Source organism: Orcinus orca, chromosome 5 (assembly GCF_937001465.1).
Source record: "Orcinus orca chromosome 5, mOrcOrc1.1, whole genome shotgun sequence".
In the NCBI taxonomy this organism is placed as follows: Eukaryota; Metazoa; Chordata; class Mammalia; order Artiodactyla; family Delphinidae; genus Orcinus; species Orcinus orca.
In genome coordinates, this window is record NC_064563.1 from 23535534 (window position 1) to 23549351 (window position 13818).

At 39.2% G+C, this 13818-nt stretch overlaps 1 protein-coding gene across 2 annotated transcripts in view; it reads left to right on the plus strand.

Moving 5' to 3' along the window:
• The window catches only part of PLOD2 (procollagen-lysine,2-oxoglutarate 5-dioxygenase 2), a 106603-nt gene that overhangs the window by 11918 nt on the left and 80867 nt on the right, over positions 1-13818 (plus strand). The window lies entirely within an intron of this gene.

The following is a 13818-nucleotide window of genomic DNA, read 5'->3' on the forward strand; positions in this document are numbered from 1 at the left end:
ATAAGTGTCAGAATAGCCCACATTTGAATGAGTTTAAAGCATATCTGAATTGTAGAAGATTCTTTTGAAAAACGAGTCTTACTCAGTGTGAAGAGGTGATGGGAGGTAGAGGTGAAGTGGAGGAGAGGAGCTGAAATTGCTTGCAAGCCTGTTAGAAAATTATACAATATGTGATTCGAATGGGTTCAGGCAATTAATTCAGAAATACCTGAAAGTGCCACTGCCTCAAATGCTGGCAGAGAGCAAGTTTGCTTATGTAAAACTAGACACTCCCTAAGCAGAAATTTGGTTTGAATAGTTTCACATGAGGAATTTCTTTCCCTGGTTTGTGCTAACTGATAGTGTAGCATTTTGTTTTAACCATAATAAACTGTACGTCCCAGCCATTCTTGCCATGCAGTGACTCCCAGGCTGCAGGCCCGGGTGCATGGATCCTGGTGGGACATGCACGCTGAGACAGTATGCAGTACTGGATTTGCTTTTCGTTTGGTTATGGGGAATTAGCCGGTTGCTGTGGTAATCAGCAGAGGTTCAGAAACCTAGACACTGTGACTCTATGATGCCAACCATGGATGTGTTCCCTGGTGGAAGAGGTCACGTCACATTTCTTGGTGTTTCTGATAAATTAAGGTGCAAGTCCATTGTGCTTTGAATTATCTGGAAAGCTGTATTGTTCCTGCTTTCATCCTGAATACATTATTAAGAATTTGAGCAAGATGCTACTTTGCTCTTGACACATTAGGGCAACTGCAAAGGCAGTACAGAAGGGGATGCTTGCTTTCTAGATATAGCCAGAGAGGGTTCACCATACAGGAAGGGGGCTAGACCCCTCTAAGTGCGAATTAAAGGTATGTATTGTATGAGCTTGCCTGTCTTACTGTGATACATGATTTATTTTAAGGCCAGATGTTCATAAACTGCTTGTGTGCTAATTATGAAAGATGCCCCGTGGAAGACAGTATAGGATAATGCTAAGGAGATGGGATTATGGAATCAGACAGCCTGCATTTAAATCCCATCTCTGCCACTTATTTGCTGATTGTCCTGGGAACAAGTTAGTTAACCTCTTTGAATCATAGTTTCTTTATAACAGTAATTGCCTCCTGGGTTTGACTTGAGGATTAAATATGATAATGCCAGTAAAAGGCTTAGCACAGAGTCTGCAAACGGAAATTGCTCAATAAGTGCTACTAACTAAATTTGTCATTTAGTTAGAGTATAATTTTAAAGAGTAGAATTCCAGTTAGCATTATTCTAAAGTGGAGCATATAAGGTATGGAATTAATTCTTGTGTTCTGATTGATAATGGAGAGGAAAGTGTGGGCTGTCAATGAATTCTAGAAAATAAGTTTTGACAAGTTAAGATATAAAGACAACTTTTTCCAGGGGAACCCAAAGGAAATAATAAGTTTAGTAGTGCAGCCTCTTCGGTGATGCTCTTTGATTGCTTATTCGAATTCAAAATTTTGAAGTCACTTTTCCTCATTCCTCTTATTTACTCTTAATATTCAGATATGTTGAGTTTTACCCATTATTTTTTCTCTCTCCCTGTTTTTTGTTTCATCTATAGTGGAAAGTATATATATATATATATATATATATATATATATATATATATATATATATATATGATTACATACCACAAACAGATAAGGCCTGTCTTTTTTTAAACATAGTCTTAAGACTGTTATCACACTCAATAGTAATTCCTTCATATCATCTAATACTTATTCAAGTTCACTTTTGCCCCCTGTTCTCAAAACTGACTTTTAACAGTTAGTTTATTTGATCAAGATCCATCAGTTTCTCCTAAACACCCCTTCAAGCTGTCATCACCGTAGTCTACGCTACTGATCTCTGGCAGCTTGAGGGTCAAATTCAGCCTGCTTATTGTTTTTCAGAAAACTTGAACTAAGTCCTGTGTTGTTTTTTTTTTTTTTTTTGCAGTACGCGGGCCTCTCACCACTGTGGCCTCTCCCGTTGTGGAGCACAGGCTCCGGACACGCAGGCTCAGCGGCCATGGCTCACAGGCCCGCCGCTCCGCGGCGTGTGTGATCTTCCCGGACCAGGGCACGAACCCGTGTCCCCTGCATCGGCAGGCGGGCTCTCAACCACTGCGCCACCAGGGAAAGCCCCTGTGTTTTTAAAATTAGGAAAATTTACTGAAGAGTCTGGAATTTATTTCTCTTGGGGTGGGGTGGGGTGGGGAGGAGGCCTGGAGACCCTGGATTTGCCCTCCCACGTGGCAGCCACAGCTGGCTGTTGCTGAGTGGTGTTCCCCCTGTAGGTGGTACTTGTGTACTCCTGTTCGCCATACTCTCCCCGCACCGCCCCACCTCTTCACTGTTTATTGTGTGTTACAACTCCTGGTCTGGGCACACATCACAGAATAAGACAGTTATACTTGCTTCTTAAATTGTTAAATTATCTTGCCTCATCTTTCCATACTAATGTTTCTCGAGTCTCGTGGCTTTTAGCTGGGAGTGGTTTTTTGCCCTCCATGGCATGTTTGGTAACATCTGGAGACCTTTTTGATTGTCGTGAGTGGTGGGTGCTCCTGGCATTCTATGGGTAGAGACCAGGGATGCTGCTAAAACATCTGACAATGCACAGCACAAGAATTATTTGGTCCCAAACGTCAGTAGAGCTAAGACTGAGAAACTCTGCTCTTGTCTGATGGCACATTTCCAATTTCACTGCCCTGTTTAGAAACTTTCTGTGCCTTCCCTATTTTCAAATGTATTTATCACTGTTTCCCAATTTTCACTTGATAATGCATACTGGACTCCTTATCCAGCCAAGATACCACAATTTTATCTTTTTTTTAGTAATATCTGTTTTTCCAGTTTCTTCTCACTGTCAAAATCCTACTTAACATTTTTTTTAAAAAAAATTTAATTTTTTGGTCTCGCCGCGTGGCATGCAGGATCTTAGTTCCCCAACCAGGGATCGAGCCCGTGCTCCCTACAGTGGAAGCATGAAGTCTTAACCACTGGACCACCGGGGAGGTCCCCCCTACTTAACATTTTTAAGTCCTCTGTTTTGCCCGTTCATGAAACTGTTTTTTTTATGACACTTTTCCACATTATTCTCTAAAAATCATCTTATTAGAACTGGAAACTTTCTTAAAGATGATCTTTAAACTTTCTTAAAGATGATCTTTCCCTCAATACTGTTTCTGCTTCTCCAAACCAAGAAACTGCATCTGGAGGTATTACATGGTATATGCAAGGTATCTCCTAGTTCTTTGTTTTTCCCCTCCATGCTGGACTCCTGCAACATTATTTGCTAGCTTATAATCTGTTACTTAATTAGGGATTTAGTATGTTATTTTTCAGACTTTTCATGTGAATTAACTTCATATTCTCTGCTGGATTTTAAACCGCAATAGGACAGAGACAGTATCTCTTACTGTTGGTACCAAGTCTGTGATTTGCCGTGCCTCAGACCTTTCTTTGCCTGTAGGCCCTACAGAGGGGTAGTCAGATAACCCATGTCACCCCAGTCACAACTAACAAGGTGAGTGGGCACCTGTGTTTCTCCATTCCATTCAGGAAAGAGAGACCATTCTAGATATCTTGAGCAGAAGGGGATTATTTAACAAAAGTAATTATGGGTTTATGAAATTGTTGGAAAGGCTGGAAGAGGAGGCTTTAGGCTGAGCCTCCAGCATTGATTCCTAGAACAGCGGAGAGAGCTAACCAGGCTCGGAGGTTACGACCTCAGTCCCAACTGGGGGGAATCAGGAGGCCTCCATTAGAACTACAGCCACACGAGTATATGATGCTGTAAATGTAATTCCGGGATCAGGAAGCTTTCTCCATTGACTTCTTCTGCACCGGAAGCTGGTGACTGGACTCTAGAAAGCAGAATTCAACCACTGCCTCTGCTGCATATCTGTCTGTGTGTCTCCCTCCTGCCCTCCATCCCTCCCTCCACAAAGTGGAAGACTGGAACACTGAGGTGCCTTCCTGACCGTATTTACCAATGGAATCGGCCAGCAGTGTGGGAAGACCACCTGTCTTCCAAATTTCATAGGAATGCATCTGAAAAGGAGGGGCATGATTTTCATCGAGAAGCTTAGCTCCAAAGGAGTTGGGGAAATGTAGCTTTAATATTTATTTTTCCCATGACTTTCTTCAGTAATTGTTCTCCTTGCAGCTTGATAAATCATTCAATAATTTTGGACATTTATAAGTCTTTTTGACAGTAGGAATGCAAGTATGGGCTCAGCATTACGTGAAACACGTGCTCTGAATGTTAACATGGACTCTGTTATAAAGTTTAAAGATTATTGAATACTTGCCCAAATTTCAACAATTACTGAAGACAGTCATGGAAAAATGAAATAAAACCATAAAATAGAGGAATTTACCTCGCCTTGCCCTCCAGTATGTAGTGCAGCTTATCTCTAATTACCATTTTGTAGTGTTTGTTTGACTTTCAGCTATTTTTTTTCTTTTTTTTTTCAGCTATTTTAAAATTTTATTTTCTAGTCCTTTCATCTTATACAACACCCTATTAATTTCAGTAAGTACTTAGCTGGCTAAAGCGACTTTTCTGAGATGAAATGACTGGGGCTTACCCAAGGCTTCTGGAATTTGAGAAGGTCAAGAGATAATGGAAAAATTCTGGCTCATTTAGGAAGGAAGGATTTTATTTGACTCCACTTCTTAAGTATTCATGGAAGCAAAAGTACAAAACAAAACAAAACTCAAAACCTTTGTGGATCACCATAACTACACTTCATAATTATACATTTATTTTTAGTGATTTTTATTTGAAAGCTTGGTTTTCAGGTAACACTTTTTTTACCTTTGTAGTTTCTCTGCTCATAGCAGAAACTATAAATAAGCTTGTGGCTGAAACTTCTGCTGAGCAAATCTACAGAAGATTATCTTGCATTAGACTTTGAATGTTGGTTTTCCTTAAAATTTCTTAGAGTTGGGACATGCAAATGTGTTTCATTTTATTTGACTTTTCTAGGTTCTTCCCAACTACACATTTATTTATTTTTAAATTACATTTGTTTTGCTTATTGTTTGTGATAATTCCAGGTGATAAATACATGCACCTCAATGTTAAAATGAATAAGCAGACAGAACTATTTTGGAAATGGATGGATTTGGTTAATAATTACCTATATAGGTTTAATATGCTGCCATGGGAATTTTAGCTTTTTGGTTTTGTGTGTGTGTGTGTTTAAATGAAACACCTCCAAAATTTTCACTTTTGTTTTGATGAAGATAAAAATAAACCTTTGGTGAATCTGGATTTATTTTGATGACATGTGCCCAATACTGTAACATGTGCCCAGTATTCAGTCAGTTTAACCTTCTCTCATAATGTTTTTATCTATAAATCATTCTGAAAGCTTTAGTAAGAAATGACAGATCTTTTGTAAGAAATGGTGAAACACCAGTAGGAATCCCTAAGAACTAGGATATAACAAACTTCATGAAAATGGTATAACTTCACTTAAAAGTTTGCATTTTTGGTTACAATGAAAATAAGTGCTTATAACTGAAAATAAAGACACTTAAGGAGATTAAATTTGTTCTTGATCTCACTATCATTAGTAAACAATGTAAAATATTGTGATAGTATTTTTTTCCTGTTCATATGTCCTCATATATTTTCTTTATAAAATCAGGATACATACACATATTGACAAACATAAAGAGCTAATTTTTTATTCCATGTTATTCACAAAACACTATATTCTAAGTATTTTCCCATGGCTTTGAATAATCTTCAAGTCATGAATTTTAAGTAACATTTTGGTAACTGTCATGAGATTATACCATAATTTTTAGAGCCACTATCCTGTTATTAGGTACATAACAATATTCAATATGTAACAATATTGGATATATAGTTTGCAATTTTGTGCTAACAGAAGTAATATTGTAGGGATGTTCTCAAAAATGAGTTTTGGTTTCTGTTTTTACAGGATAGGTCCAAGAAACAAGACACTGAAATCAAAGGATATGAACTCTTATATCTCTCTTATATATCCTTGAGTCACTTTCCAGAAGGTTGTACGGATTGGCATCTCCCCTAACGGTACCAGATGGTCTGCAGTATGAAATTCTCAGCAGCATTACTTTTTAAAGAATCTCTTCTAATTTTTAGGGAAAAATAAGTTTTGCTTCTCTTTATCCTCCTTTTTAAATTTCTTAAATTTATGGTGACTTATTTCTTTCCTTGCCAAACTAGAAGCTTTCATTCATTATTTTAGTCACTGCTGTTTCTTCTATGAGCCGCATATTCATATCAACGGAGTGTACATCTTAGTGGAACGAGAAGGGACAATAAATAGATGTATCTAGTGGATTCAAGTACTAAGAAGAAAAGTAAAATGAGATTAGGGGCAAGAATGCTGAGGTCAGAAATGCCATTTTAGGTGCTGCTTTCAGGGAAGACTTTTCATACTGGTTACATTTGAGCACAGACCTGATGGGAGGGGATTTTGCTAGGAGAAGAGCGAGACTTACAGGCAGCAGGGATCACAAGGGCAAATGCCTTGAGTGTAGAATGTGCTTGATGTGTTCCTGGAACAGCACATTTTCCCACGTGCCTGCAGTGCGACAGGAAGGGGCTGGTGCTCCAAGAGGAGATCAGAATGATAGGACCAGATTGCTTAGGGACTTGGGGACTATGGTGTGGAGTTTGGATTTTATGGAGAACAAGAAGGAAACTGTTGAACTATTTTGAGTCAAAAAGACACAAGATCTGTGTGAATTAGAATAAGTTACCACCTGTGAATGGAGTGGGGCTGGATTTCAGCCCCATCTCCCCTTTGACTTCTCTGTTGGGTGGCTGGGTGCAGTGCAACTGCACAGCTGTACACTGCGGCCCTCAAGGGACAGAATTGTAGATGTGTTGTCTTGGTTGGTGGCCATGTAGAGAAGATTGAAGTGGGCATGGGTGAATGAGGGGAGATCCCTTAGGAGGCCATTTCATTGTCCAGGGAGGAGATGATGGTGCCCAGTCCCAGAGGCTGGTCACAGAAAAGGTGGGTATGTGAGGCTGGATTCTCTCCCGCTGGTAGAACTTGCAGATTGATTGATTGGATGGGGAATGTGAGAGGAACAGAGGAGTTAACACTTTACATGTTAAAAGTTTAAATTTGGGAATTCCCTGGTAGTCCAGTGGTTAAGACTACTCACTTCCACTGCAGGGGGCATGGGTTCGATCCCTGGTCGGGGAGCTAAGGTCCTTGCAAGCTGCGCGGCACGGCCAAAAAGAAAAAAAAAAAGTTTAAATTTGCTGAAGCCTGCATCAATTAGGAATAACTCTACCAGCCATGCTTTATATTCTCCCTCTTGGATTAAAACTTCCTTGTGAAGGATTTTGGTGACTATTTTAGAGTTATCTTAATAATCACTGTTATTAAATTTATAGTCTTTTTTGTGCCTCTGCTGTTGGTACCGAGGTGTTTATTCAGTAGAGTGTGAGTGCTGAGAAACAGGCCACCACAACAGAGACTTTGCAAGGGAAGAGTCCGAATGTTAAGCTCTAGGAAGAAGGCCAAAACAGCTGCTGTGATTCACTGAGCTGTGAGTTTGGAAACCAGCACTCTGCAAAACGGTCAAGTGCTGAAAAATTACAGAGCAGCTTGAAGCAGAATTTTAAGTTTACAGGAATTGTCATGTAACCAAAGCAAGTAAGATGGGAACAAATAGTGTGGGGGGAATGTAGCTTCATGACTATAGGCTTAGTACTGCTGCAGTGCACCCCCGAGTCAGCTGTGGTTTGTACCAAGGCATCGGTGCATTTGATTTGGCAGGAGAGCAGAATGTGTTGACCATGGCCTTCTCTTATACTTTGATGCAGTCTATTAACCAAAAAGCTTTATTGTGAATTTAGTGTTTGTTGTTATTTTTTTATGCTTAAATTATGTTTAAAGACAAGCACTGGGAGATATATGTGACCGGAAAGTCCTCCCCTCTCCCTCTGCTGTCCTTTCAGTTCGGTGGGAAAATTAATCTTGTGAGATGAGAGGTTTGGGTTTTGTTGGCTTTTCACTGATTATACTTTGCATAAAAATGTAGCTACCCTATACTTGGAAAAATGGTCCCTAGAGATTCTGATATGTGCCACTCTTAGTTTTCAGAAGCAGATGGAGGAAGAAACACAGGAAAAAGAGACTGAAAATGAATAGGCAAAGGGAGGATACTTAGGTTGCTTCCACGTCCTGGCTATTGTACATAGAGCTGCAGTGAACATCGTGGTACATGACTCTTTTTGAATTATGGTTTTCTCAGGGTATATGCCCAGTACTGGGATTGCTGGGTCGTATGGTAGTTCTATTTGTAGTTTTTTAAGGAACCTCCATACTGTTCTCCATAGTGGCTGTATCAATTTGCATTCCCACCAACAGTGCAAGAGTGTTCCCTTTTCTCCATACCCTCTCCAGCATTTATTGTTTCTAGATTTTTTGATGATGGCCATTCTGACCGGTGTGAGATGATAACTCATTGTAGTTTTGATTTGCATTTCTCTAATGATTAGTGATGTTGAGCATTCTTTCATGTGTTTGTTGGCAATCTGTATATCTTTGGAGAAATGTCTCTTTAGGTCTTCTGCCCATTTTTGGATTGGGTTGTTTGTTTTTTTGTTATTGAGCTGCATGAGCTGCTTGTAAATTTTGGAGATTAATCCTTTGTCAGTTGCTTCATTTGCAAATATTTTCTCCCATTCTGAGGGTTGTCTTTTGGTCTTGTTCATGGTTTCCTTTGCTATGCAAAAGCTTTGAAGTTTCATTAGGTCCCATTTGTTTATTTTTGTTTTTATTTACATTTCTCTAGGAGGTGGGTCAAATGAATGGGTAAAGAAGATGTACGTATATACAATGGAGTATTACTCAGCCATGAAAAGAAACGAAATTGAGTTATTTATAGTGAGGTGGATGGACCTAGAGTCTGTCATACAGAGTGAAGTAAGTCAGAAAGAGAAAAACAAATACTGTATGCTAACACATATATATGAAATCTAAGAAAAAAAAAAAAAGGTCATGAAGAACCTAGGGATAAGCTGGGAATAAAGACACAGACCTACTAGAGAATGGACTTGAGGACACGGGGAGGGGGAAGGGTAAGCTGTGACAAAGTGAGAGAGTGGCATGGACATATATACACTACTAAACGTAAAATACATAGCTAGTGGGAAGCAGCCGCATAGCACAGGGAGATCAGCTTGGTGGTTTGTGACCATCTAGAGGGGTGGGGTAGGGAGGGTGGGAGGGAGGCTCAAGAGGGAGAGGATGTGGCGATATATGTATACATAGAGCTGATTCACTTTGTTGTACAACAGAAACTAACACAGTATTGTGAAGCAATTGTACTCCATTAAAGATGTTAAAAAAAATAAAAAAAGGAAACAAAAAAGGGAGGAAAAAAATAGTAGAGGGAAGCATCAGGAGGGTGGTTTGGTACAGCTGCACAGTGAATTTGGCACTAAACCTTTTGGCTAATTGAATCAAACATGGAAACTTGTTGGATTATATAATTGTCTACTTAGTGGAAAAAAAACACTGTACACATATTGGTTTAGGTGACAAAAATCTGTTTAGAAAAAAATGGTTTCTTTTAATGAAGAACGTTAAATAACAGTAGATGGTAGCTTCAGTTGTGGTTAATTTACAGTTACTTTCAAAGGAATAAATATTTTCTTCCTCTTTTTGAAAAGTAGGGAAGGAATGGTGTTACATCGTAACTCGGTAATTGCTTTTCTGACAGGAACATTTGGTCAGTGACACAGTAAGGGACATTGTTACCAATCCTGTAACTCTCTAGGGGCAGTAGTAAGAGAACCCAGAATAGATGACAAAGAGGGGGCCTCTGAAATGTCGATATTGCTGGATAATATTGAATTCCACCCTCATATTCAAATAGCACATTTCTTCACCTGGAGTCATCTTTCCTTCAGGTCTCAGCTTTAATCTAGTTCCTCAGAGTTCTTCCCTAACCTTCCAATTTAAAACAACTTCCTCTGTTAAAATCTCTCACCTCATTCCTGTTTGAATTCATTTTTAACATTTACCACAATTTCCACTTGTACTTATTTATGCAGTTATTTACTTACTATCTGCCACCCCAGCCCTACCCCCCACTATATTGTAAGATCCACGAAGACAGTGATCCATTCTTCCAAAGCTATTTATTGAGTGCCTGCTACGCGTCAACTAGGAGTTGGGGATACATCTGCTCCTGAAGTTTAGATTATCCTCAATTCTAGTGTCTTTTTTTTTTTACGATCATATCTCTAACATTTAGTACAGTGAGTGGTTCACAGAGAATGGTTAGTAACTAGTTGTTGAAAGAATGAAGGTAGAAGTTGTTGAGGATTATTTGCAGAGCTCAGAGGTAGAGTGGAGTCAAGGCTTAAATCTGTAGTTCGGGAATATAAACTTTTTCTGAGGCTGGGGGCTCCTTTTTCCTACCACAGGCTGGAATTTCCAGCTCCCCCTGCCTCTGTGGTGCTCCTTGGATGTGCAAGAGTTTCTCTCTGACCACAGTGATCTCCCTCTCTGAAAGGGGAAATAAGAAGAACCCAGAGATTATGAATGATGAATTGGTCTGAGATGAGTTCTGGGCTCTTTAGGTGACTGTATTACACATGCAGGGTCCAAAATTACATCTTCTAAAGCATGAAGAGTATGGAGTTTTTGTCTAGAGGGTTCTCTTCTCATCAAATACTACTTGTTTTATTTTGGCAGATGAATTTGTAGGTAGGGTGTGTGCATGTTTGTGTGTGTATTTTCTTCCCCCGAAGGAGTTTTGAATTTTTTCCGTACCACTCGAATAAATAGCAAAGCAACACAAATTTTCAGCAAATACCATGGAAGCCTGAGATATTTTTCACTACTTCAGCTTGAGAATGTTTTAGGGCAGCCTGACTTTTCTTTCAATATAAAGTAGAAGCCCCTTAGTGTTAGAACTTATTCTGTAAACTGCATCTGGGGAGTATATATAGTTTAAGCAGGCTGCAAGATAAATCTTTGAAGACTTCGTGTGGTAGTGATCATTTTATTATTGGTGGACACTTATAAAATACAGCAATTTTAATTTTAATATAGTTTGTACTTTTCTTTTTCTGGCCATGATTAATCTAAACCTCCAGCTGTTTCTTTATATTACTTATAATTAAAGATGGGAAAGCCATCTTTAATTTATTTAATATACAGTATGAACAAATGAGTTTTCTACTTCTGTGTACATAATATAGTATAAAAATTATAAGGGGGAGGTAACTGGAGAAACGTGCTGTGTTACTGGTGGAAGCAGGCATTCTGACACTCAGACATCAAAATGGAGACCAAGAAATTAAAGATCTGAAACAGCATGTGAAAAATAATGTCTGAGCCCCCTCATTATGGGGATAAATGGCTGTGGAGAATGAGATGCATTTTGGGGAATTACTGTATCACTGGAAGGTGCAGTAAGAAATGAACATGAAGCATCAGGAAGAGGTTATATTTGTTTGGAATTCTTTGCTTAATTATAGTATTTTATACAATGATTTCTATTAAAAAGTATTTAGAGAAAGATTAGACTACTGGGCATATACCCTGAGAAAACCATAACTCAAAAAGAGTCATGTACCACAATGTTCATTGCAGCACTATTTACCATAGCCAGGACATGGAAGCAACCTAAGTGTCCATTGATAGATGAATGGATAAAAAAGATGTGGTACGTATATACAATGGAATATTACTCAGCCATAAAAAGAAACGAAATTGAGTTATTTGTAGTGAGGTGGATGGACCTACAGTCTGTCATACAGAGTGAAGTAAGTCAGAAAGAGAAAAACAAGTACCGTATGCTAACACATATATATATATGGAATAAAAAAAAATTGATTCTGAAGAACCTAGGGTCAGGACAGGAATAATGACAGACTCAGACCTAGAGAATGGACTTGAGGACACAGGGAGGGGGAAGGGTAAGCTGGGATGAAGTGAGAGAGTGGCATGGACATATATACACTACCAAATGTAAAATAGATAGCTAGTGGGAAGCAGCCGCATAGCACAGGGAGATCAGCTCAGTGCTTTGTGACCACCTAGAGGGGTGGGGTAGGGAGGGTGGGAGGGAGATGCAAGAGGGAGGGGATATGGGGATATATGTGTACGTATAGCTGACTCACTTTGTTATACAGCAGAAACTAACACACCATTGTAATTAAACTCTAATAAAGATGTTAAAAAAGAAAAAAAGATAGAGACTCCACAGCTTAAATAAGTGGAATTCTCAATGACTAAAAATGCTAACAGAGAGTAATTTGTGAATTTGAGAAGTCTTCTCTATTCTGGTTTTAAGCTATGTTGTTTATTTCTGAAAAAATACACAGTGTCATTTAATCCAGATTCTTTGAGGCATATGAATATTTAACAGTATACCAGTTAATGACATTATTGTGAGTTTTCTTCTACTTTGAGAAATTTTGGAATTAAGAGGGAGTGAGGAATGTTGGAGAGGTACCCCTATGCTAAGAAATACTGAATGCTTATCCCTGTTCATCAGAGCAGCTCTCTGATGAGTCGTGCTAGGACCCCTTCAGCAGTGGGAATGTCTTTGGTTCTGGTGTGTAGAGGTTTCTTGAGAGCTTGGACTTTTGAGGAGTCTTTGCAGCAACTGGCCCCATGTGACACTGGCCAAGCTTTCCAACTAGGGGATCTTCGTCCCTGATACACAGGGTCCCTGATTGAGCTGCTGACTCATTCAGATACACCCTGACCCAGTATACAGGAGCATCTCCCCCCAGCTGGATTTATACTGCTGAGATTAGATTGCATTCAAAAGGCAGCTATTTTATAAACATCTGCTTTAAATATGTATGTTGTTTATGACTACTTCATGACTTGCTGTGTTTTTGTTCTTCTTTTTGAGGAACCAGTGGGTGAGGTATTAATTGACTATGATTGTTCAGGAGATGGGGAAAGAGAGAGGGAGGGATCAACGTTTTCACAGTGACCTTCCTCTAACAGTGCTCTTTGCCAGCAGCTATTTCTTTCCCCAGTTGCTTTTCTACGTACATGTTCTAATCCCCTACGTACATGTTCTAATCGAATCTGACACTTCTTACTAATGACTTAAAGTGATGGCATTTATACAGGAATGTGCAAGCATGCCTTGCTTATTCTACAAAAATAGATTTTAAAAAAAAAGAAAACCTCTGCATTTTGATTTCTGCCTAAAACTAGTGAAAATCTAAATAACTATTATGAAGTACAGAAAAGCTTTACATTTTAGGGTGAGCTCAGCCATGATCCTATTTTATGTATTAAAATAAACTACTTATTTTATGTTTAGGTTTTCAATAGTTGGGGTCCATAACTGCTCCAGGAGCAAACAAGTAACAAAAGAGGAGTTATAAGGACTGTATCTCCTTCAGGACAGGGAGTGTGGCATTTAGCTTTTTTATCATCTTGAAGGTCACAGTAACCGCCTTTGATTTAAACATTTTCTTACCATTTTACCCATGCAGCAGACTAATCTTTTAAGGTTAGTCTTCTTAAATAAATCTGGAGTCCTTCACACCTTTCTTTCAAATCCCACATTTAATGTCAGTCAGTCTTGTTTAATCTATCAAAACATATCCAGACGGATCACTTTTTACCTTCTTTCCTGCTACTCCTTGGTGCATGTCCCCGTGGCCTAGATTATTTATCTGGTTGCGCCGGGTCCCAGTTGCAGCAAGTGGGCTCCTTATTTGCGGCATGTGGGCTTCTTAGTTGTGGCATGTGAACTCTCAGTTGCGGCAGGCATGCGGGATCCAGCTCCACGAGCAGGAATGGAACCTGGCCCC